This window comes from Plecotus auritus (genome assembly GCF_963455305.1).
Source record: "Plecotus auritus genome assembly, chromosome: 3".
NCBI classification, from domain to species: domain Eukaryota; kingdom Metazoa; phylum Chordata; class Mammalia; order Chiroptera; family Vespertilionidae; genus Plecotus; species Plecotus auritus.
This window is the reverse complement of record NC_137772.1, coordinates 221,768,501-221,792,999: the sequence shown is the minus strand read 5'-3', so window position 1 is coordinate 221,792,999 and position 24,499 is coordinate 221,768,501. Positions and strand designations below refer to the sequence as shown.

Here is a 24,499-nt window from a genome sequence, read left to right as displayed (position 1 = left end):
GGGAAGTGGAGAAATGGAAGGCTGAGAAACAGAAAACTGATTTGGCTTCCAAACCTTGCTGTGGGCCCAGAGCTCAGTCACTGCGTAGCTGCCTTTAAACAGGAAGCCCCGGGGCAGCCACGCTGGGAGAGCACTCAACCGCACCTCCCCTAAGTCTAACAGGGGTCCTCAAATTTTTTAAACAGGGGGCCAGTTCACTGTCCCTCAGACCGGTGGAGGGCCGGACGATAGTTTAAAAAAAAACTATGAACAAATTCCTATGCGCACTGCGGGCCCGGGACGAGTCGGCTGCTAAGCAGGACAGGCAGCGGCACCCGGCGGGCCGGATCAATGTCCTCGGCGGGCCGCATGTGGCCCGCGGGCCGTAGTTTGAGGACGCCTGGTAGAACAACCAGCTCAGACGACCAATGTGCCTCGGGCAGACCCTATCGGTTCCACTTGTTGATATGGTCCATCAGGTGCCAGGGGCTTCACCAAGGTCTCCCTTTGCAACATGGATTATTACTGTTACCACCATCCACACTTCACAGCTGAGAATCTGAGGCGAGAGATGAGAGTACCTGCCTGCTGGTCCTCAGGCTGTGCTCCTGCTTTACCACGTGCCTCTGCCAGTCCTAGCAACATGGTGCCAGTCCTGCACTGGTTCAGGATAATTACTAACTAGCTTAGGGTCCCCGACCCTTCTTGGTCGGCTGTCCTTCAGCCAGGCAATCGGTGGCAACAATTCTCACACACCCACACAATTCAAGCCCATCACTCCTTGGTCAAAGAGGCAAAGATTGCAATAAACGTGGCTGACCCCAGACCAGGCAATCACGTGCTTTAAGGTGATTGCAGAAATAGAAACAATCTCCGTTAATAAACTTATAAGCTACGGCTCTGTTCTATTCCTTTCTGTTCAGTTTTCTCTCTCATTTTCTAATCTTTCCCACCATTAAATGTCCCCATAATATATTCTGCATTTTTCAAGTTCTTTTTCTTTCTCCTCAAAACATCACTCACTTACCATGAATCTAATAAGAAAAAAAGTGTATCTAAAATGCTTTTGTTTTTAAATCTTCTCCACTCTTCTTTATATATATATATATATATATATATATATATATATATATATATATATATATATAGTTTATTGACTTTTTACAGAGAGGAAGGGAGAGGGAAAGAGAATTAGAAACATCAATGAGAGAGAAACATCAATCAGCTGCCTCCTGCACACCTCCTACTGGGGATGTGCCCGCAACCAAGGTACATGCCCTTGACCAGAATCGAACCTGGGACCCTTCATTCCACAGGCCGACGCTCTATCCACTGAGCCAAACCAGTTAGGGCTTTTCCACTCTTCTGAAACGACACCATAAGAGAACATCAATCGCAACACAACAACAAAATGAAACAGCAAGAGCCACCGATCCTGCTGGAGAGGTTTCTCCCAGCCCCACTCTGCTGACAACCTGAGACACGTCACTTGCCATTTCCTCCTTCTAGTCTTACTGTTTCCTAAAGCAATGACAACTGTCTCCGGAGACACCATGAATCCTGCTGTCAAAACCCCATCGTGAATGAAGCATTACAAACATCCATCCGGAATCAGAACCCATCTAATGAGCCCTATAGAAGGGTGGGAGGGGCGGTGGTGGATGTGAGTGGAGGGCAAGAAGGAGACAGGCAGAGAGACCATTTTGCCAATCTCCAGGCCTCATTTGTTTTTTCACTTCCTATTTTCTATTTGCATCACGTTTTCCCCTCAAATGTATCACCAGGATATTATGGCGCCTTTATGTTCTCTTCTCCTTCCCCCCCTTCTGTGCACTTCGTGTTTGTTTTTATTGATTTGGGCGTGGGAAGCACGGCTCATTTGTCATACATTTGAAAGCTTCCAGGGTCTAGCTCTGTCGTCACCAGGGCTGTAATATCACTCACAAATGTGGCAAATACGCCCGGCGTCCTCTCCCTTCCCTCACCGTCTGCGCTGCCTTAATTCCTGTTTGGGCAAAGCTCCAAAGGGTAGAGTAGATGACTGCACGACCACAGCTACTTTCATCTTCTTGTCACTTTTACTTACGTTCCCAAGCCCCCATTTATTATTGGAACATGGGTCATTTTTTTTCAGTTCGCAGGTCATAAAACTCGCCAGAGCGGATATTAACTTGTGTAACAGCTCACCTTGCTTAATTTGATATGTCTATGCTGAAAAGCTGGCGATAATTACATTTTTATATATTAAGTCACCCCATAAAGGTACTAAAGAGCTGCCAATAAGAGGAATGATAGTGCAAATTACTTCCATCAAGTGGAAATTTAGGTCTTAATCTGAGTTTGCTTAAACTGACGAACACCTGTATTTGTCTTATTTAAAGTCGTTCTGTTTCTTTTTAATTACCAGTTTTGATTAAGTAGGACCCTAAATCTTAGGTTCTCAAAGTTGGAAGTGAACCCGAAAGTTTGTCCCGTCTTTCCCTAATGTATTGAGATGTCAGAGAAAGGGCACAGGGAGGGGTGGAAGGGGCAGGAGTTGTTAAAGGAACCGAAATGTCTCACTATAATCTTCAATCTGAATTCTGCCCTAAGAAATAAAGACACTGAATATATGAAGATGATGTTCACAAGCCCCAGTTCCATATTGATAAACTGAAATATCCCCAGGGGCCTCCCTGTGACAAGGCTCAGACTCCTTGCTCTCCAGGTCACATCACAGTTTTTCAATGTTCTTCTCAGAATGTGTTACCTGGAATTGAACCCAGTGTTCAAGGTGTGGTCTGAGCTGGACTGAGTAGAATGGGACTATTTAATGACTATACACACACACACACACACACACACACACACACACACACATACTAGAGGCCTGGTGCACAAAATTTGTGCACGGGGGCGGGGGGTGGTGACCCTCAGCCCAGCCTGCACCCTCTCCAGATGTCTGACTGCTTGCTCCCAACTTGCCTGCCTGCCAGCCTGATCACCCCATAACTACTCCCCTGCCAGCCTGATCAATGCCTAACTGCTCCCCTGCCAGCCCAATTGCCCCCAACTGCCCTCCCCTGCTGGCCTGATCACCCACAGCTGCCCTCCCCTGCTGGCCTGATCACCCACAGCTGCCCTCCCCTGCCGCCCATCTTGTGACCACTTGGGGCGACCATCTTGTGTGAGGGCATGACAGTCAATTTGCATATTACCTCTTTATTATATAGGATATATATATGTGTATGTATTTTAAATCCTCACCCGAGTAGTGAGGGTATTTTTTCCATTGATTTTTAGAGAGAGGGGAGGGGGGGGGAAAGGGAAGGAGGAGAAGAGAGAGAAACATCGATATGATAGAGACACATCTATTGGTTGCCTCCCATACACGCCCCAACTGGGGCCGGAGATTGGACCTGCAACCCACGTATGTGCCCTTGACTGAGAATCGAACCCTCAACCCTTCAGTGCGCAGGTTGACCCTCTAACCACTGAGCGATGCTGGCCAGGGCTGTACAGATCTTTAATGACGTGTTACACTGTTGGTTGTCAGGGAGTTCAACAACAGTAACTACGACAAAACCCCAAGTGTTGCCCACCGTGAAGCAGAGTCAGGCCAGGCCCCTCTAATTCTGCAGGGGATTTCTGGGAACCAAAATGGGAGCTCACATTTAACCTGTTTGCCATTCACCTTGTTTTTGCCCGCCCCCGTGGGAAGTTTCTTCCATCAGTCACAATTCTTTGGGGCATGGATTTGTATTCCTATCCTCTGTTTATCTCTTCCAACTCTTTTTTCATAAGCAACCATAATGCCTTTTCGGTCTTTATTCCATAGTAAATAGAACACGGGCTTTGGAGTCAGGCAGAGCTGGGTTTGAATCCCGGCTCCTTTCCTCCTCAGCTGCATGATCATAAGTAAATCGGGTATCTCAGAACTCAGCTTCTTACCTAAAGACTCGTCTCCTCCAGGTTGTCATTAACCTATGAATCAACGTTCTTTGAGTATCAACTCAAACCCACCGGATTAGTTATCATTCGGCCTGTCTTTCTGCATTTTGTTCTCTAGGGCATCATGAAAAATATAACCAAATGCCTTGCTATAACCACCGTGCTGTGCCTGCAGCCCTCTCCTTATATGCCAGTCTAATTAGCCTTCAGGAGAAGAAAATAAACCAGAACAGGGTCAACTCTTCCTTTAGGGCCGCACTTGGGAAAATGCTAAGTGGAAGAAATGAATCTTCTCACTCATTTTCCCTCTTTTGTGTTTTCTGTTCCCTACTCCTTGTCCTCTTTTCCAGGCTATTGAGTTTTCTTTTAATGTCTTTTAAATAGGCTGCTGTCACCTTACCTACCATGCCTCATTCTCCCTCCACCCCATTCCTCCTGCTTGCTGGAGCAGCAACCCCTGTGTGTTGACCTTTCTGACGTACAACTTGGAGTCATCTCCCCATTTGATCCACTATCATTTCAGGCCTTCAGCAATCTCCCCCATCCTGTCTCTAAATTGAGTTCAGAAAACCACATGCCCCGTATAGTGCGCTTTAGAAAATGGTTTCTCGTTATTCTCGAAGCTCCCCATCTGCATCTTTGCCTCTGCACGGGTTTTTCTTCGTCATCTAACTCAGGCTGCTATGTACAGCCGTGCATGTTCGCTGTACAAGGGCCCCTGGCTGAGCCTGCAGTGGGGTTAAAGTCCATCTGGTGCTCTTCTTCTCCTTAAAATCTTTACTCGAGGTTTGCCATTGATTTTTAGTGAGAGTGGAAGGGAGAAGGGGGAGAAAGAGAGACACAGAGAGAGAGAGGAACACTGATGTGAAAGCAACACATCGACTGGCTGCCTCCCACACACACCCTGACTAGGGATAGGGATGAACCGTGCCCTTGACTGGGACTTGAACCTGAGAACCTTTGGTGTGGGGGGTGATGCTCTAAACACTGAACAACACCGGGCAGGGCCATCTGGTACTCAAGCTGTGAGTTCTGGTATGGGACTGCTTCTGTCTAAAGTTAGGGGCACACTTTTCTAACTTAAACAAAGGTGCCTGGTCTGATTTCAACTGATCCTTCAAGGCCTTCCTCAGAGCCTGCCCATCGTACCCTGTGCTCTAGCTCTTTTATTCTTCTGGGGGACTCCGTGTATCTACCCCTGGCTTAGTGCTGTGCCATGTCAAGTGAGGTGGGTAAGCACTTGAGCTTTTGGAGCCAGGCTGCCCAGAGTTCAAATCCTGGCTCTACCACTAGCTATCTGGGTGACTCTGAGCAAGTTATTTAATTCTCTGAGCCTCAGTTTCCTCATCTTTAAAACAGAAATAATAGTAATGCCAGCCCCATAGTGTTCTTGTGAAGAATATGTGAAATGTCCATCTAAACCACTTAGTATGGCACCTGGCACATAATGGGCACTCAATAGTTGTGAGCTACTGCTACTTCATGCACCAATAGCTAACGATTGAGACATGCTGTCTGTGGCTCTCGGGAGGCATGAGGAGAAAGTGCATACCTCACCAGGGAGGGCTGCTAGACAAAATACAGAATGCCCAGTTCAAACTGAATTCAGATGAACTACAAATAGTTTCCTAGTATAACTCAAAATTTCACCTTCTCCATGGAAATTTCAGTGTTAAGAACCACGGCAAGGAATCATCTCAATTTTCCATCGTCTCATCTTGATTTCCCCTGTGCCCCTTCAACTCACACATGCCTCTCCCACAAGATCTCTTACATGAAAATTGGGAAGTGGGCTAACCTGTGGAGTGAGACTTGAGGTCTTGGAGTGAAGCCTTAAGGTGTTGTTGTCAAGGTTATGGCTTGCACGCAGAAGTACATATTTTCTATGTGTATCCTATGAGCTTCAAAATGTCCTACTTTCTTTCTCCACCTTTCTTGTATTACTTGTTCTTTTTAATATTGTGTAGGTCAAAAGGCATCCTTTTATCAGTATGTATTATGGAACACTACAAGTTTTGATAAGTGGGTCTTATATATAGAAATTTCTGTTTTTACCGGTAAACTAGAGGCCTGGTGCACGAATTTGTGCATGGGTGGGGTCTGGCCACCCATCCCGATGGGGGCTGATTGGCGCTGGGCCAGTGGGGAGGAGGGGCTGCGGGAGGTTGTGGGGGGCCGATCAGGGCCCCAATTGGGCCAGTTGGCTGCCTCAGTGTGTGTCATAGCGACCGGCCATTCCATCATTCCAGTCACTTGGCTTTTATATATGTAGATTTTCTTGTAATCCAAACTTGTGATAAAGTAGGAATCCTCTCAGCCCTCTTACATATTCAGATATTCCTCTTGTGATTATTCTGGCATTTCACGTCGTTATTCTCAAATTCACTATCTGCTTTCCCATATCTATAAATTGTCAAATTTTTCCATGCTTGGCATTTGCACTACAGTAAAAAACTCCTAGGCAGCAGCCCCAGTAAATTATTAGTCCCATCACGTAGTCACCAGGTTGACATTTACTTGTGTCACCATGCATCCACTCCTGATGACAAATAATCCTCGAACCGGCTGCTGATACCTTGTCCTTTCTTTATATGATCTGTGCCTTCCTAGAGCCCGTCTCTTCCTGGAACCATGAAGAGGAAGTTACTAAACCACCAGCAGTATCAAATGTGGTTCTGTTTTTTTCATGATCTTTTCTTCTTTATAATATTTCACTTCAAATCCTCCATTACTGACTTCTTGCCCAGATTCTTTTCTCTCTCTCCCAACTCTGTCTGCATGGCCAAGAAGCAGTGCTTTCTCCTTGGGCTAGTCTTCAGATTTTCTGCTGCTTGATGCCACTGGGCTCTCATGCTCCTGATACTTCATGCATTCACTCAACAAACATTTATAGGCCCTACTTTGTGCCAAGCACTGCGCTCAGCATGGAGATCCAGAGTGGACTAGAGAACCTATCCTGGGCCTCAGCTAGTAGATAGTCTTGCAGGAAAGACAGACAAGTCGACCAGACAAGTGAGATCAGTGTGATGGTGGAGTCAAACCTCAAGTGGTTGAGGAGCCCAAAGGAGTGGTTCCTAATGCATGCTTGGATGGGCACAGGTGCAGGAGGGACCAGGAAAGCTTCCCAAATGAGGTGACGAATAAACTCAGCCTTGCAGACAAGTAGAGGGCATGTACCTCACAGATAGAGAGAACAGTATGTGTAGTTAGGAGTTGGGGAGCCCATTTGGTTCATTGTGGCCATCATGGACTGGCAGGGGGTGGGACTGTGATTCGGATGAGGGCAGGCCATGGAGGGCCTTGCATATATGCCAAGGACTTTAGACTTTATCCAAAAGGTGATAGGGAATAACTAAAATACTGATAATATTTGCATTATGAAATGTTTAATCTGGTGGCAGTGTGAGAGACTGAAGGGCAGGGTGAACTGGACATGAAAAGATACTGTAAGTCTTGGCTAGAAATGATGAAGGCCTGAAATATGACAACGAGAGACCATATTCTTTCTCTTGACATTGGGCCTTTGCACATGCTTTGATCTCCATAGCGAGTGTTTTCCACATATCATCTCATTTTATGCTTGCAAGAACCTGAGGAATAAGAACTATTTTATATGCATCTGACAGATGAGGAAACTGAGGTTCAAAGAAGTTATTACTAGTAAATACATGCCCAGGTTCATATGGATCAAAATATGTGGAGCCAAGATTCAAATTCAGCCTGTTTACTTAACTAATATTGTCTTGTGTCTCGACTTGAGAGAATCACTGTGAGTTCTTGGCCAATTGGGAGTGGCTAAAAGACAGGTAAGTCTAGAGCAGCAGTATCCTATAGAAATACAGTACAAGCCACTCAGGTAATTTAAAATATTCTAGCAGCACATTAAAAAGTAAGAGGAAACTATTTTTAATAATTTATTTTATTTGACACAATATATCCAACATATTGTCATTTCAACATGAAATCAGTATAAAACATTATCAAACTATTTTGCACTTTTCTTTCTGAACCAAGCCTGGAGTGTATTTTACACTTACTGCACAATTTAACTTAAACTAGCCACATCTGAAGTACTTAATAGCACATGTGGCTAGAGGCTGCAATATTGGGCAGTGTGGGTCTTGGAATGGCTCTTATATTTCTGCCATAAGCTATATGGTAGATGGCAACATTTTCAGAGATAAAGCAATATAGGAAGAAAAGATAAATTGGAAGGAGTGTGAAATGTGATACATCTAGGTAGAGATTTCTAGTCAGGGGTTGAGTATGTAGGTGTGGATCCCCGCAAAAAGATATGAGTAGACAAATAAATTTGGGAGCTATTCTCATACAGGTGGTTGTTAAAACCGCAGGTGAGAAGGAACTCACAAGGGAAGACGGCACAGAAGGACCGAGCCTTTGGAAACGGCAGTGCAGGCGAAGGACTTCGTTTGCAGCAGCAGGTGCGGCATCTCCCGTTGAATGGAAGGAAGGGGGTAAGTGTGTGTAGGTGAAGGGGGTGGGGAGAGGCAGGAAGTAGGACTTCTAATCTGATGTTGGCAGAGGTTCTCTTGGCTTATTCTACTTCTTTCTTCTCTTCTATAGAAAAATGAGCCTGAGCTCTTACCTCTGACTGCTCACAAAGTCTATATGTGAAAAGGGGAGGAGGAGGTAAATATTTGTCCAGGCAGGGACTGAAACCAAGATGAACACCCATTTCCTAATTGCACTCCCATTTATATTCTCTCTCATTAAATATATTTATTTTGAAATAATAATAAACCCACAGGAGATAAAAATAGTACAGAGAGTCCCCCTGTACCCTTTATGCTGCTGTCTTTAATGGTTACATCTCACATCACCATAGTACAGTTTCAAACCCAGGAAACTGACATTGGGACAATACTATTAACTGGACTGTTATCACCTCTTTTACCACTTCCTAGTGAGAAGTACCTTGAATAAAAAGAATCAAAATGATGTTAGATGTAATGTCCAACCAGATCAAGAGTTTTGTGTGTGTTCAAGAGGTTTAGGCCTCTTAACAAAGTGACATGTATCAAATACAACACGAAATACCACCTAAATGTTCAGGCCAAATACCTTGCTTTAGTCATCTGTAATTTGTACCATGTAGTTAGACCAGGCTCTTCACTGTCTGTTTGGCTTTATCCCATTATGGAGAAGAGCAAAGAACAACAACAGACTGTTCTGCTGTTCCCACCAGTATTTATAACAAAGAATGTGCGACACAAGATTGCACGGCTGTACGACCTAGGCTCGCTGACGACAGAACTCAAGCTCAGTTTATGACATCCCACTGACTCTTGTTCGATGGCGATGTCATGCCCCCATTCACATGGCAGAAAGACGATGGATTAGAAGCGAGTTAGCATTCGGATTAGTGACTTCATCAACCTTTCAAGCAGGGAGGACTTCAGAGGAACCACCGGACCCAACACAATAGGCCACTCGATAAATGTTAGGGGTTTAATCCAGCCAGCTCACAAAACAAACAACCCAGAGGAGACAGGCCCATTACTCAAAAGCAGAATCAACAAAGAACCAAGAACTCTCTTTGCTATAAAGCAATGAAAACCAACGAAAGGAAATTAAGCCAACTTGAAGGGAACAGTGGCTGTCCATCAGCCAAGGTTCAGCCAAGACAGATAACCCCACTTACCGCTGAGCGGGAGAGTTCCTCCGTATTTTCACTGTAAGTGGTAATTTGTTAACGGGTAAATATGGAATGACTTTCTTTCTGCCTTGGAGATAAATGAGCTCTAGTTCCCCAAAAACAATATAGCTCACAAGAGGCAGAAGACAGGGAAAAGAAGTGTTTTGTCCATCATGATCTGAAAAGCAAAGGGAACACATATTTCTGGTAGCGAGGTGAGAAGGGTTCGGCCTCACAATTTTTGAGCAGCTGAAGGAGGACACATTTAGCAGGAATAGGCTGAGTAAGGAGTGGTCAGATGTCTTTAGGCTAAGTGACATATACAGACGGCATTTCTCCTACGTGGGTCCTTATTTATTTTGTGTATCTACACCTTCCCTTATATGGTTGCCTATCACATCTGTGCCACCAGAAATGAAGTCATTTTTGCAATATTCAGGAAGACAAGCTGAGAGCAATCTGCCGGGGTGAAGACAAACTGCAGGAACAGGACCCAGGGAAGGGGGCTCCTCACTCTGCTGTAGCCGGTGGGAAGCGTCTCTAGCCCTCAAGTGCGGAACAGAACAGCACACACGAGGAGGGCTGAGGGCAGTAACCGAAACTAACTCCGCTCTGTAACTGCTGTTATCCAATAGTCAAGGGCGAGAAAAGAAAAGTCGGATGTTTGATGGACTGGCCCTGCATTGGCCCGAGTTCCAATTCAGCCCTGAGCTGAAATTCAGTCGTTGACCACTCCTAGAGCAATGTGACTCGGCCATTTGGGGATGAATAGATGCCGCCTGCATGTTGAAATCTGTGCAGATGTGTAAACCCCATTCTCCAGTCAGACAAGAATGCCACCAGATAGGACTTAAACACCACCCTCCTTTTTTTAGTTGTTGAAATTCCTTCCATATCTAGTCCCTTGCAGGGGACTATTTTTATCCAGGTCTTTCAATCCCAGCTCTGAGGCACATCACAGCTATCACAAGTCCACAATGAGACAGACCCTTGCCAGACAGACTCGCACACCCAGGAAGGCGGCGGGGGTGCGGGGGGCGGGGGGGGGCAAGTCCTGTCACAGTATTATTCTCCGCGATCACTTGGAATTGCAGGTAAGCTAAGTGGGGGCGGCGTGGCCAACAGGGTGGAATTTAAATGGGATAACGTGGCATCTAGTTTCTCTTCCCTATTCAGCTTTCGCAGAAGCGAACGTGAAAAAAGGGAAGAAGAGAGGAGGAAAATAAGGAGAGACAGGGTCCCTTCTGGGAAAAACAACACTAGTCCCAAATTCTCACGGTTCCTTCCACCTTAGGAAGTCGTGACCCCTTTTACTGAGCAGCCGGTGACAGACACGCTGAGTCTGACACAAGCCGGAGCCAGGCAAGGGGGTGGCAGCTTCTGCTTCAATCTCTCTGCTGTCTCCCTTCCCCGTTCTAACCACAATAAATATATTTATACTCACTTGGTATGTCAGCCAGACAATGCTCCCCTAATTGGCAGTGATCAGGGTTCCAGAATTGCTTGGGTGAACCTGCTGTCTCTCTATCAGGCAAAGCGATAAGGGGCCGCTAATGCAGTCCCCATTAACAATTTCCAGCGGAATAAAAACCAGTCCCCTGACTCCTACATGGCAATGAATTTCCCTAATAGCTTCTAACGCCAACCCTTGAGGAACTCAGACTTACATGAACCTGCCCAGCATAAAATGCTTTGATAAATCTCCCCCACCCCTGGCTCAAGTACACAGGGAAAAAAAAAAGAAAAAAGAAAAAAAGAAAAAGAAACATAGCCACTTCCTTCTGCTCGAGGTTCTTTTGTTCTTTCGCATTTTTTTTTTTCTTGTAGAGGGCTTATGGAGCTAACTGTCATTTTTGGTTCTTGGGTCTTTGTACATTTCAGGGACATCTGGCACAGTTTTCTGCGTTTGCTAGCTCTGGTATGTGTGGCTGTGCACGCAGTCCCTGCGGCGTGTGCATGCTAACACTCTAGAAGAGTAATTGATGCATGCATAATTTGGAGCTTGAGTGCACTGGTATATTTTGACATGTAAGTGTGACTACGGAGGTGCTGATTATAAGTAATTGCTCAATAAATATTTATTAAGTGAATGAAGGCAAATGCCATTCATTCACTCATCAGACCTTTAAATGCCTAGTGTGTGCCAGGCCCTGGGCTACATACGGGGTGTTCAATGACGCAGAGCCACAGTGCCTGCCCTCCAGGAGCTCACAGTTGAAGGATGGGAGGCAGGCCCATCAACAGAGGATTATAAGACATCATGGAGTCATAGAGACAGAACTCTGTGCATGTGGTGTGGGAGCTCTTCAGAGGGAGACCTTAGTCTGTCTAGGGGAGGGGTTGAGGCCAGGGGACATTTCCTGAAGGCGGTGAGGCCTAAGCTGGGGCCTTAAAAAGTCCTGACAAAGACGACAACACAGTTAATGGCAGGCCACGAGAAACCACCGGGAGTGAGCAGAGAACTAGAAGGCAGAGGTGCTGCAGAAAAGCATGGAGGCAGAGAGTTGGCAGAAATAAAGTGGGGGCTCAGGTGAGGACCGGATTGGGGTGGGGGTCTGGGGGGAGTAAAGGAACGGAACTTCAACTCTCTCCGTCAGAGGGCCAAAAAGTTCTGGATTCTGCCAGCATCTGTACACACACACATATCTCAAGGCAGAATCTGGACCAGCGCTGGGCGAGCTGCTGGAGTGCAGTAAGGAGCTCTGGTCCTGCCTGGACCTGTCACTGACGAGCGTGGGCACTGGGCAAAGGCCGGCTTCTGTATGGTTAGCTGAGGAGATGGCCTTTGCAGGCTCCAAGAGTCCTCCCAGCTTTCCTACGGGCAGCTGCCTGGATTCTGAAGTCTGCACACAGACCACACCGGGTCTGTTCTATATACTAGTCACGGAGCTCTTTCAGCACATGATGATACCACAGTATTCACAGAGATGTGCCTCAGGCTGGAGGGATCCCACTGTCCGCAGCCTGGGCCGGGGCCTCATGTCCATTCGGAAACCCCTCAATGAAATTCATAGCACAGATCCCTGCTTGGTCTGGTCTCTGTGAAACATTTTTCAGCCCATATTCTTTCTGCTCAAAAACTCAATGATTCCAGTTGACTTACAGAATCAAGCCCCATGTCCTTAGAGTGGCATTCAAGGCCATCCCCAATCTATCCCCTCCCTTACCTGCCACAACCTCCACCTCAGCCAGATGGGACGCCTGGCAATGGAATCCACAAATGTTCTCACCTCTCTGCCTTTTATCCTTCCAGACCTCCCCGCCCCCCGCCCACTAAAGGTCCAACTCAAATTCCAGTCCATCTCCTCTGTGAATGCTGTCTACATACCCCAGCCTCCTCTGAACCCTGCGTGGCACTTCCTGACCATGTCGTTCACTTGGGACTATTGATTTTACTTTGTGGTTTGGGTCAGACCTCGCCAGCTAATTTGTAAGCGCAGAGATAGGAACTGTGCCTCACCCTCTGGGGAGTCTATGAACCTGGCACAGGGTCCTGCTCACAGTAGGTATTCGCTGATGACACGTTTCCTACCTTGCAGCCTTTATGAGCCTATGGAGTGAAATCCCTGGAAGCCTGATGATTACCGTTATCATAGTTCCGTGGCCTAACGTTCTTTTTCTCTCTTCTTGGATAAAGAACAAAAAGGAACCTCAGAGAGAGTTTGGTGCAACCATTTTGGAGTAATGAGATTGTGAAACATTTCTCCCACGATTCATAAACAGTGTTTTATATGCGTTACTTTGGAGCTTAAAGTTCATCCAGGAATGAGCTATTTCACAGATCAAAGGGAGCATATGTGCAACCCACCAGGGGGAATAATCACTCTGCTAAATTTAAAGGGGAAAACGCTGAACACTGCAGACTGAAAGTAGAAACGGTTTAGCATCACCTGACTAAGAGAGGAACACGAGTGACTTACTTAAGTCTGGCCCCGATGTTCAGTTTTTATCGTCCATGTTCCATTGAGCAGCACATGGGATTTTTCACAAAAGGGGAACTGGCATTAAATCAATAAGGAAAATCACCACTTCCTTACTGATCCAACAGCATTTAAGGAAGCTGAGCTTTGCCAATCAGTACAACTGCACAGAACTTGTAACCGGGCGGTTAAAACCACCATCTAAGCTGGCAGCTATGATTTTCCCAGAAGTAGAGCTTCAGGAAGAAAAATAGCTTTTAAACTTCAGTTCCATTTTTGCAAATTGGATCTGTTCATGAAAAACTGTTTTAAATCCAATTTTTTTTTCTCTTTTCTTTCCTCATTAGCAAAGGATAGGATTGTTTCTTCCAACACCATTTTAGGTGCTGGGGATGGAGATATGAGAAAAGAGGCAAAGTTCTTGACCTCCGGGAGCTTGTTTTCAGCTGGGGGGAGACAGATAATAAATAAGTAAACAAATAGATATATACTATGTCAGGCATAGAGAACTGAACTACTACTAACATCGTATTGGAAAACTAATTTCCAGACAATTAAAAAATGAAGACTCCCAGGTAAGTATTATCTTAGCTCATGTATATCACATATATTAATGGGTATTTTAAAAAGAATAAATAGTAAGAAATATACTGCTCTTTGCATGTGATGTTGGCATTCCCTATGGACTTTTCACAGGTCCTACGTCTTCGAGGAGCATTTCTAGGAGAAGGATTTGTGCCAGCTTGTATTTGCTCCACGATGGCACTATATGGTGTCATGGCCCTCATGCATAGGAAACCTGGAATTCCTTCTGGGTTCCTCCCTCTCTTTCCCAAATCTGACAGCCCTCTCGCCTGAGCCTTTAAGCCCCATCTTTTAAATCGGCTCTCGTTTCCATTACCCTTTCCTCAGCGCAGGCTTCATAATCTCTCTCCATGACCCCAGCAGCCCAATTCTCTGTTCTAGGCTCAAATGCCTCCAGTGTCCCCTCGTCATTACTTCCAGAGGGAACTGTAAACACATCCTCCCCTGGATCCTGGTGCCTGCAGGATGGAGCTCAGGCTTCTCGGTCTGGTCGCTACCGGCCTGGCCCCAGCTAACCTAGGAAGCTTTATATCTCTGCATCCTTCCTAGATCCTGGGCCCCACTCATACCTGCGTCTTCGAAGGTTCCCTGGCCAGACAACTTGCAAATTACTGCTTCTTCCCTGAATATTCTCTTCCTTCTTTCCTCTCAATCCTTGTTATTCTTTCATATGGTTCAAAGGTCATCTTCTCTGTGTAGCCTTGCCGTTCCCACCACGCAGAGCTGCATTCTCCCTCCCTTCTCTCCCAAGGTTATCCTGACGCCTTCTCACTTCAAGTACAGCATCTAATGGCAGACTTTTGCAGTGGTCTGTTTACTTCCGTGTCTTCCCTCCCAAGCTGTAAGCTCCTTCAAGTAAGGAGTGTCTTTTTTGTAAAATATATTTTTACTGATTTTAGAGAGAGAGGAAGGGAGATGGGGAGAGAGACAGAAACACCGATGAGAGAGAAACGTCAATTGGCTGCCTCCTGCACACCCCCTACTGGGGATCAAGCCCGCAATCAGGCATATGCCCTGACCGGGAATCCAACCAGTGACCTCTTGGTGCATAGGACGATGCTCAATCCACTGAACCACACAAGCCAGACGGAAGTGTATAATCTGAAACATAGCACAGGGCCTGGCATATAGTAGACCCTCAATAAATATTTGATGAATGAATGAATGACCTATGGTTTCTCTGGTTTGGATTGTGCTGAACTATCCATTTGAAAATTAGGTGATTATGGCAATATGACAGAATAAAACCAACCTACCAATATGGTAAAGAACATAACTTAGATCTTATGAACAATGGATTTTAAACATTTGAGTTAATGGATGCAGATGATAAGAAATTTCAAAACCAAATTTCTTAGGCAATATTTCTGCATGTACTATAAATCTGGAGATGGTTGAGAAGTTCAAATAAATTATCAAAGCATGTAAAACAGAACCATTAAGTAATCTGGATCATTTACTGCAGTAAAGAAACTTGAAGAAGCTTAATAAAGGCTTTTATTGAAGATTGTACTCCAAGGATGACTTGCCATCCTCCTTCTGCATGTACATAGAAAAAGAAGAAATGAGATTGAACTGCTACAAAGATTAAAGTTGAAAACAGAACAGAACCCAAAGGCTTCCTAACTGGGATATGTAAGCCCATTTCAAGTTACTAAAACAAAATCACCTATGTTGTGGGCTTCCTCTGAACCAGGCATTCCAGCCGTGGGCAAACTACGGCCCGGGGGCCGGATCCGGCTGTTCTATCCGGTTCTCTTGCTCTCCCCTCCGCTCCTTTACTTTGAATTTATATTAGTTCACACAAACACTCCATCCATGCTTTTGTTCCGGCCCTCCGGTCCAGTTTAAGAACCCATTGTGGCACTCGAGTCAAAAAGTTTGCCCACCCCTAAACACTTTTCCATCTATTTCATCAAATCTTCATAACAAACCCATGTGAGTTCATTTTACAGGTGAGGAAATGGAGGCACCGTGTGGTTAAGTAACTTACCTGGATGCACAGCTGGAAAATGGTAGCCATGACGTTCCAGCCAGGGCTGTCTGGCTCCTGAGCCTTTGCTCTTACCGACAGCCTTACTAGAGGCTGCAATCGACGCCAGACCTCTAGCTGAGGATGGAGGCCTAAAGCTAAGCTCGTGAAAGTAAGTAACATGGGACTAGTTTAAATTTAACGCAAAAATCCTTGAAAACATTATTAGCCCGTCATTGTCAGAGCAACTAACTGTCTTGTGGACTTCATCACAGCAATGTGTGTGCGTGCAAAGTTAGAGTGCCCATTTTTCTTTATTCTGGTGAGCTGGCCTGCCAGCTCTTATCTTTCTAATGAGACAGTGTGTTGTTTTGTTTTTAGCAGTCAGCATACATGGTTTAAGCATCCACATGTATGCCTGTGTTTTACAAGACCTGACATAAATCGGGTCAAATTTAGATATTATGATTTTACCTTCAGAGTGATGGATTTTACTCTTGGGGGCTGAAAAGCCAGCATCTTATTCCTTGTTGTTTTTTTTCCAAGGCGACCTAGTTTAGCCTGCCTCGGGGACCGAAGCAGTGGGGTCGCTGTCGGCACAGATAAGCAGCAGCTTGCCTAGCAACTCAAATGCCTGTACAAAAGGAAGGCAACGCTCATTTGATCAGCTTCAGCAGCAGAGAGTGATCAAGCGCTGGGCTGCATGCGGGCTGTGGGAGGCCCGGAGGCTGGTACAGGAGAACCGTGTGGCTGGGCAGGAGCCCTGTGAAAAGACTGTGAATGACTCACTGGACTTTTCAGGTTGACTGAGATGATGTCTGTCGATTTTCTTCGAATTTAGATGTGCTATCAGTGTTCACACATTGGGCATAACGGGAAGATGAGTGAACGTTTTCTTGATCGTGCCTGGCCTCCGGCAGGGTTGCGATAAGATTTGGGGTAAGATGTGACTCTGCAAGAATGCCCTGGTCAGTGCATGTGGCCTGTGTCCCAATGAGTGTCAGGGGCCTCAAAGGGGTGTGTCTTCGTGTCCTGAGCTGGGAGTAAGGCCGGTGGGATAGGCTCAAGTGTGTGCTGACATTGTACACAAGTTGGCCTGGCTGATATGTAGGGCATTCGGAGGCATTGCTAATTGCTCACACTTTTAGTTCACGGTCCGGGAAAAGCACTCGCTTTCTAGGATCGGGGCTCCCACAATAACCAGGTAATTTGTTGGTGTCTTGGTTAAGCGTTTGGGTTCTAAAAGCTCACTTAACCTCTCTGGCTTCAGTTTTCCTCATCTTTAAGATGAATATAACACTGGAATCTACCCCCTTGGGTAGTTTTAAATAGATTAATGCTTGTCAAGTACTTGGGACAGTGCCTGGTCTATATAGTCAGCACTACATTTGTATTTATATTAATACATATATTTTGGTTTACACAACTTCATATTCGGCAGAGGACTGACTCCAAAGCTCGCGCAAAATAGGTGCCTGGTAAATATTTGTTAAACATCAATGGAACTAGAAGAACGTATTTAGTGGAATATACATATGGTGAGCTGTTCTGATTTCTCAGTAACCTGACTGGCAGACCGGATGTTAGATTTAATCTCCTAAATAAATGGAGTGTTCTACAAGCACACATCTCTGCAGAAATGGAGGGAAGAGCGATGCCAGTTCTGCATGGAAATCACTAAGGAAATGGCATGAGAAACCGAGCTGGGGAACATCACACGTGAGGAACCGGTAGCAGGCTCATGCATGACTCTATGTCAAATAAGCAAAAGTAACCCTACAAAATATATATTATTTTTGAGTCTACAAAAATAACTATGAAAAACTCTGGCCTGTATTTACCTTCTATTGATTGTCTAATAATGACAGCTTCAACTTGAAACGAATCACTTAATTTAAAAAATAGGAAGAAAATGAACAGTGTAACGTTTTAGGAGCTGGTACAGCATGACAAGGGTATCTTAATATTAGGTTGGATCATGAAACTGCCACTTCTTTTGGTAAAAAACTGTCAGACATTGTCAATTTCATATGGTTCCATCTGATATATGTAAGCTAATTTGACACTAAATCAAAACACATATTACCTTGCCCTTGATTGCCTTTTAACTATGACTATAAAACGAAATTAGCCAATTTATTTGTCTTCGCCTCTTTTGCCTCTCAGAGTTTGTGCACAGTAGGTGTTAAACAAATGTTTTATTAATTGAGCAGTATTTTCTGTTCTCTTCGCTCAAAAATAGGCCTACATTTTGCCACACTGCCTAATGCTGAGACTGTCCTTAAAATAAAATTAACAAAGTGTTTCATGATTTAGATAAATCTTTCTGTTCCTTGTTTGGGCAGCACCGGGAAGCTAATTAATACATTATTAATATATTGTAAAGACAAAGAAGACTCTGCTCGCGCACACAGACACGACAAGAATAAATTCAGGTCAGATATACTTTTGCAATTAGGGAAAAACGTTAGTACAATAATGAGAAATTATTGTTTATGTGACACATCTCTGTGCACTAAAACACATTATAGACTCACAAATGAGGTGAATGACAGAATCAGGCAAGAGCTCTCCTGAAAGTCCCCATCCTTTAGGGCCCCACTAGGGCATCCAAAGTGCCCTGGAATGAACTAGAAATGGTCACTTTGCAATCCCAGGAATGAGGAGCTTCATTATTATTCACATAAGGTTTCATAACAGTTGGGATTAGCCCCAAACTCAGGAGTACATACTGAAATAATTGAGCAGGCAGCACGACATGGTTTTCAATTCAGAAAATAAAGAGCGCCTTCCACGGTGGAAGAGATGGGCAATATGCAAGGAGGAGCGTGAGTGACCCGAGTGATTGCACCTCCCCAGGCCTCAGTTTCCCCTGCTTGTTAATTATCTCCTAGAGAAGAGTCACCCTCTAGTGCATCTGTTGTTGCGAAGGTAAGTGGGGTGATGTCTTAAAATGCTATGCATTTCTTGGGGGGAGAAGCTCGAGCTCTAAAATGTATTATTTTGGTTTTGGTTGACCCAGAACTGTGCAGCAGCCCCATCGTAAAAGCGGAGTTCTGAGAAAACAGAGTTGCTTTCATTTTTCAAACCGGAGAACCACAACCCTCTCTACGTTTGGATTCTTATACAAATCAAATGTATGAGCAATAGGGGGCTCACAAAAACGTTAACTTTAAGTTTTCTTCCAACGCCACCAATTTTTCTCGGAGATTTTTTTTTTTTTTTAAAGCACCGGAGCATGCCTAATTCCGCTCAATTTGAGCTATCTAATAAGATCCTAGCCCAAGGTGATGTGCTCCTACAATAATGTCTTCATGCTAATTACATTTTTGAATGGTTAGGGTGAGAATAGTTCCAAACATACTTGAGGTAATAACTAGTCATATATCTAGCAGGTCAACAGTTCAATCAAAGAGAGAAAAAATTAGCATATCTTAAGAAAGAATTCAATGGTTTTGTACAGAGCTCTCATTTCAGTCTACAAGAATACTTAAAACACCGATAGAGCCAGGTAATTCTATATTTCCCTTTTTAACTCACTGAAAGCCCCAATTTCAGGGTGTACTGTCTGAGAACAAGAAGCATCCGGCAGGTGAAGGGGAGAAAGTGAGTTGTAGAGAAGTTGGCTGGAGTTTGAGGTTAGGGGTCTGTGCCAGGACTGCATCCCACAGAGTTTTGGGGGGCGGGGGACCCTTGGCTGTTGATGGAAGAACAGAAGTGGTGCTAGAGAGTCTGGCACTGGAGGAGGGCTCTGGGCCAATGTTCTGTTATAGTAACAACACAGCTTTTAATCCAGGATGACAATAAAACCCTCAAATCACTGTGTATCAAGTCACTATAAACAAAATTACAATCTGCTAATCATCCATGCAGTTTCCATAACAGTGTCTAATCTCTCCCACCCAACTTCCCATTTGTCTATAGTTTCTAATGGACATAAAGAACAGCAATTGGAAACTATACCCATTGTGTTCTGCTTTAAAGGACTCAAGTTGTCTTTCATTCAGAAGTGCATATCATTCTAATTTATTTAAAAAATATTTACTGAGTACTTATTATGTACTTGGCAATAGTTAAATGGCTCATTGGTTCAGAGATGATTCCTAACAAGGACTATTGCTCTGCCAGAGATAAGGTATTAAAATATTAAATCAGCTGAAGGATTTTTTAAGATGTGCTAAATAGTGGAACTTTTCATCCTCTAAGAGCCCCACGCCCGGCATCAGGAGTTCCTTTCAGCAAAGGTGCAGTGTAGCCTGGCGCTGTGTGAAAGAACTAACAAGTTCAAGGGGTACCATATCCAGTAGACAAATACAATTAAGCTGGGAAGCAAAGGATGACTTTTGTGATTTAAACTACAGGGAAACTTTTAGGCTGAAAATCAAGTTACAGTGCAAGTTACTCAACTCACTAATGTTTAAATAGGATGGGGTCTTTTTATGACCATTTTAAAGGTACAGAAAAGCGAAGAAGAAATAGCAGCTTCCCTGTACCCACCACTCATGGGGTTTTTATGAGTCTACTGACTAGGCCCTGCTCCATTTCAGAAGGGTCTTCCTTCCCGGAGGCTGCTCACCCAAGGACATTTCCATATCTGAGACCAGCCTCTGGGAAGAAAACCTTTTTGTGGACATTTCTGGTCCTCGGAGTTTTCTCCTTTATCCTCTGGCCACTCCACTTTGAGCTGTTACTCACGGAGGGAGGGGAGGGCCTGGCAGATGCCCTTCAGCAGGTCAGAGTCAATTCAGGGAGATCAATACCCACATAAATAATTCTACCCCAGGCTGACGTGAGTGCTGGGGAGAAAAAGATGAATTCTGTCTGGGGAAGAGCTGGGGAGAGGGGAAGTTTCGGGGCTTGCTCTTGAAGGTTGCTAGGATTTTGATGGGTGACTAAGTGAGGGATGGGGAGCTCGAGCAAGAATGAAGGCATGGTCCTTAGAACAGAGCACGTGTCCTCAGTGGAGTGAGCGTGTTTTGGCTGGAAGGAATGTCGAAGGCCTCTAGCTTACCCATGGAAGGGTCAGTGCCTCAAATTCTCCAATTTCCTTTTTCAACTGTGCTACTCCATCTTACTGAATTTTAATATATCACCCAGCTGCTTTTTCTCCACAAGCTATTTCCTTTGAAAGTCACTACTAGTTACAGAAACTACTAGCTATGGAAATCAGAAAAATTTCCATGAGCAGCCTTCTTGTGTTAGAAGTGAAAGCCAGAATAAAGCCAGCAATTCAGGAGCAATGAAAGGAAGGCTCCCAAGATAGCCAGAGACTGAGAGCCGCGGGAAGCTGAAGAGATGGTGCCTGTGGAAATGGAGAGCGATGCAGAACAGACGGTGTGTAGCAGAGAGTGGAGGCTGGAGTGAGTGGAGGGTGGAGGCCCGTTACCAGGTGGTACTTAGCACGGTGCTGAGCACACAATGAGCCCACAGCCAGTACCTGCTTAACCACAAGTGGGGTTGGGTGCGTATCTTGAACAGAGCCATGTGAAACACCCTTAAAAAATCTGAAATGGTGGCTTTTAGAACATGGGTATAAGACAAAATGAACATTGTTTTATAACACTGAGGAGTGGACGAGTGGTTCCGGCCCGAGGAAGGGGCAGAACACGCCTCTCATTTTGCACATCTGCGCGCTCTCTCATCCTACCACATCCCCAATCTACTGCAACTTGGATAGGCTGTTCTCAGCCCACATACTGAAGGGGTGTGCTTTTGCAACTACTTTACAGAAACGAAAACAATTGGCCCACCATGATGGTGGCACTCTAGTTGGCATAATCTTCCTGACTTGGATGCGTCAACATATCCTTTCAGCCTGCTGCAAATCAGTTTACTTTTCTACGTAGAGACATGATGTGGAATGGAATTAATCCAGTGGCAGCAAAGGGAATGAATTCTGTTGAATAAATCCCTTTTTGTGGAAAAGAACTTGGTTTTGCAACTCATTTGAAACAAAATTCACACGGCAGTATAATACCTTCTCTGGAACTGAGCAAGTGCATTTATCTTTTTTATTTAGAGCGAAATTCACATCAGAGCTACTTTATATGACAGTGAACTCTATTGTCCTTAGGTGAGGGCCACAGTGAAAGTATCTGCAAGGACAATCAGAACATCCCAGTGGAACTTAGCCTAAAGACAATTGCTCCAACAAGTGCATGTATTTGGCAAAGACTGACAACTCCTTGGAGAGAGAAAGACTAATAAAAACCAATCAAACCATGTATATCCTTGTATCTTCCCTTCTTTGCTTTCCTAGGTCAAAGGGCTGTCTACACAGAGCATGTACTTAATAAACACGTTTTGGTGGTGACTATCATAAGCAGACAAACTTGGAGAGCGCATGGAGAATTACGAAGGGATAAGAGGTTAGGCAGAGACTCCAGGTGACACGCTAATGGAATTGAGATTCTTCAGCCCAGAGCAGGGAAGCCTGGGCCTGGCAGCTGTGGAGGCAGTTTGTGTTACTTACCATCACTGAATGTTAGAAAGCGCCCTGTGTGCAGGGTAGGATAAAAGAGAGTCAACTACATTACATCCCAGGACGGGGATTCAGGGTGAGGAAGGCAGGAGTCTTGGTTTAGATTGGATTAGGCATCAACACACATCCTTCACAAATCTTTCTCTGGAAATTTTATACTCGAAGAGTAGATGATCTTTCCAAAATGGTTTAGGTGCCCTGCAGAAGGAAAATAACCTGAAGGGACTCTCAAGTTCTATTCCAGTCCTTATCCTGTGATTTCAGCAGCCAGTGTCAGCACCCAGATTGCTTCTCGCCCTCCCATCTCCATAGCTGGAAGCACTTGACGTCTTCCTGCAAGTGAACCCGCAAAGCAAACACAACACGAAGCGCTTTTCGGTTGGGAGGCATTTAAGACGCTCACTCTAGCTGAAAGCTCACCCCCTGCTGCTGGCCTGGCTCTGGGGTGTCCCAATTTTAGCAAGTGGGTCTCTGCCTTGCTCCCAAGTCCACATCTTACTGCATTTGAAATCCACCCTGTACTCCTATGCTAACACTTGAAATCCTTTCCTATTCTCCAGGTCTCACATGATTTTGCGATCAGACCTAGTATCCCGGTAGGAGCCTGTGTCTCTCCAGCCCACACCGCCCTGTGTGCAGCCTCTGAGCCAGGGGTGGGCAAACTTTTTGACTCGAGGGCCACAATGGGTTCTTAAACTGGACCGGAGGGCCGGAACAAAAGCATGGATGGAGTGTTTGTGTGAACTAATATAAATTCAAAGTAAAGGAGCGGAGGGGAGAGCAAGAGAACCGGATAGAACAGCCGGATCCGGCCTGTGGGCCGTAGTTTGCCCACGGCTGCTCTGAGCCCAGCCTGTGACTTAGAGCTGACTGTCTTTGTGCGCACTGGTTACTTACTATCTATCCTGATGTCACCTCTTGCCTGTGGCTGGATTTTCCACTCCCTTCCTTCCAAGCCCCCGCCATCATCGCTCAGGCAGCTGTCAATCTATTTGCTCTTTGCCTGGCCATACCATGACGTGGCACATGGCTCCATTTTCCTACGGCATTCCGTTATGCATGGCTGCACATCTGACTCTTTCTCTACAGACCATACACCTCTATCATAGGGCCTCTCAACCTCATTACTATTGACATGTTGGGCTGGTTAGGCCTTTGTTGTGGGGACTGTCCAGTGCATGATAGGATCCTTAGTAGCATTCCTGGCCTCTACCCACCAGGTGCCAGTGACACACCTCCCCCCGCCTCCCCCCCCCCCACTCAAATTGTGGCGACCGGAAATGTCTGCAGACATTGAGAAATATCCCTGGGGGTGGGGAGGGGTTGTCAAAATCGCCCTCTGTTGACAGCTTCTGCTCTATAAGAACCCACAAAGACAAGAGTATTTTAAAGCCAGTTATATATTTGAGAAATAGCTGGATGTATATAAGCTGGATGTATACAGAATATTTAAATCTGGTAAAATGTTAACTAACAACTCTAAACTCTTAGTAAGCACCAAACGGAATTTTGTAAGTTTTGTATCACAACACAATGAAGATAATGGGTAAAGTGGGATGAAATCCCTTTACGCTAGGTCAATTCTCAGATTTTATCGTGCATAAGAATTACCAGCGGAATCTTTTTAAAGTTAAGATTCTGGCCCTAGCTATTTTGGCTCAGTGGATAGAGTGTTGGCCTGCGGACTGAAGGGTCCCGGGTCGGTTCCAGTCAAGGGCACATGCCCAGGTTGTGAGCTCGATCCCCAGTAGGGGGCATGCAGGAGGCAGCCGATCAATGATTCTCTCATCATTGATGCTTCTCTCTCTCTCCCTCTCCTTTCCTCTCTGAAATCATTAAAAATATATTTAAAAAAAAATAAAGTTAAGATTCTGATTTGGTAGGTTAGAGGCAGGGTCTGGGATCCTCATTTATAACCAGCTCCCAGGTGGTGTCAATGCTACTGATCCCCAGGTTTCACACTGAATAGCAAGACC

The 24,499-nt window shown here is 45.1% G+C and overlaps 1 protein-coding gene and 1 long non-coding RNA gene across 2 annotated transcripts in view; one reads left to right on the top strand and one right to left on the bottom strand.

The window, feature by feature from the left end:
- GRAP2 (GRB2 related adaptor protein 2) overlaps window positions 1-24,499 on the bottom strand; it is a 65,089-nt gene that overhangs the window by 29,705 nt on the left and 10,885 nt on the right. The gene's annotated exons all lie outside the window — the stretch shown is intronic.
- On the top strand, window positions 10,545-18,356 carry LOC308243624. Its single transcript, XR_013960084.1, has 3 exons — window positions 10,545-10,659; window positions 16,026-16,214; window positions 16,589-18,356. It is a non-coding gene; the product is annotated as an uncharacterized lncRNA (long non-coding RNA).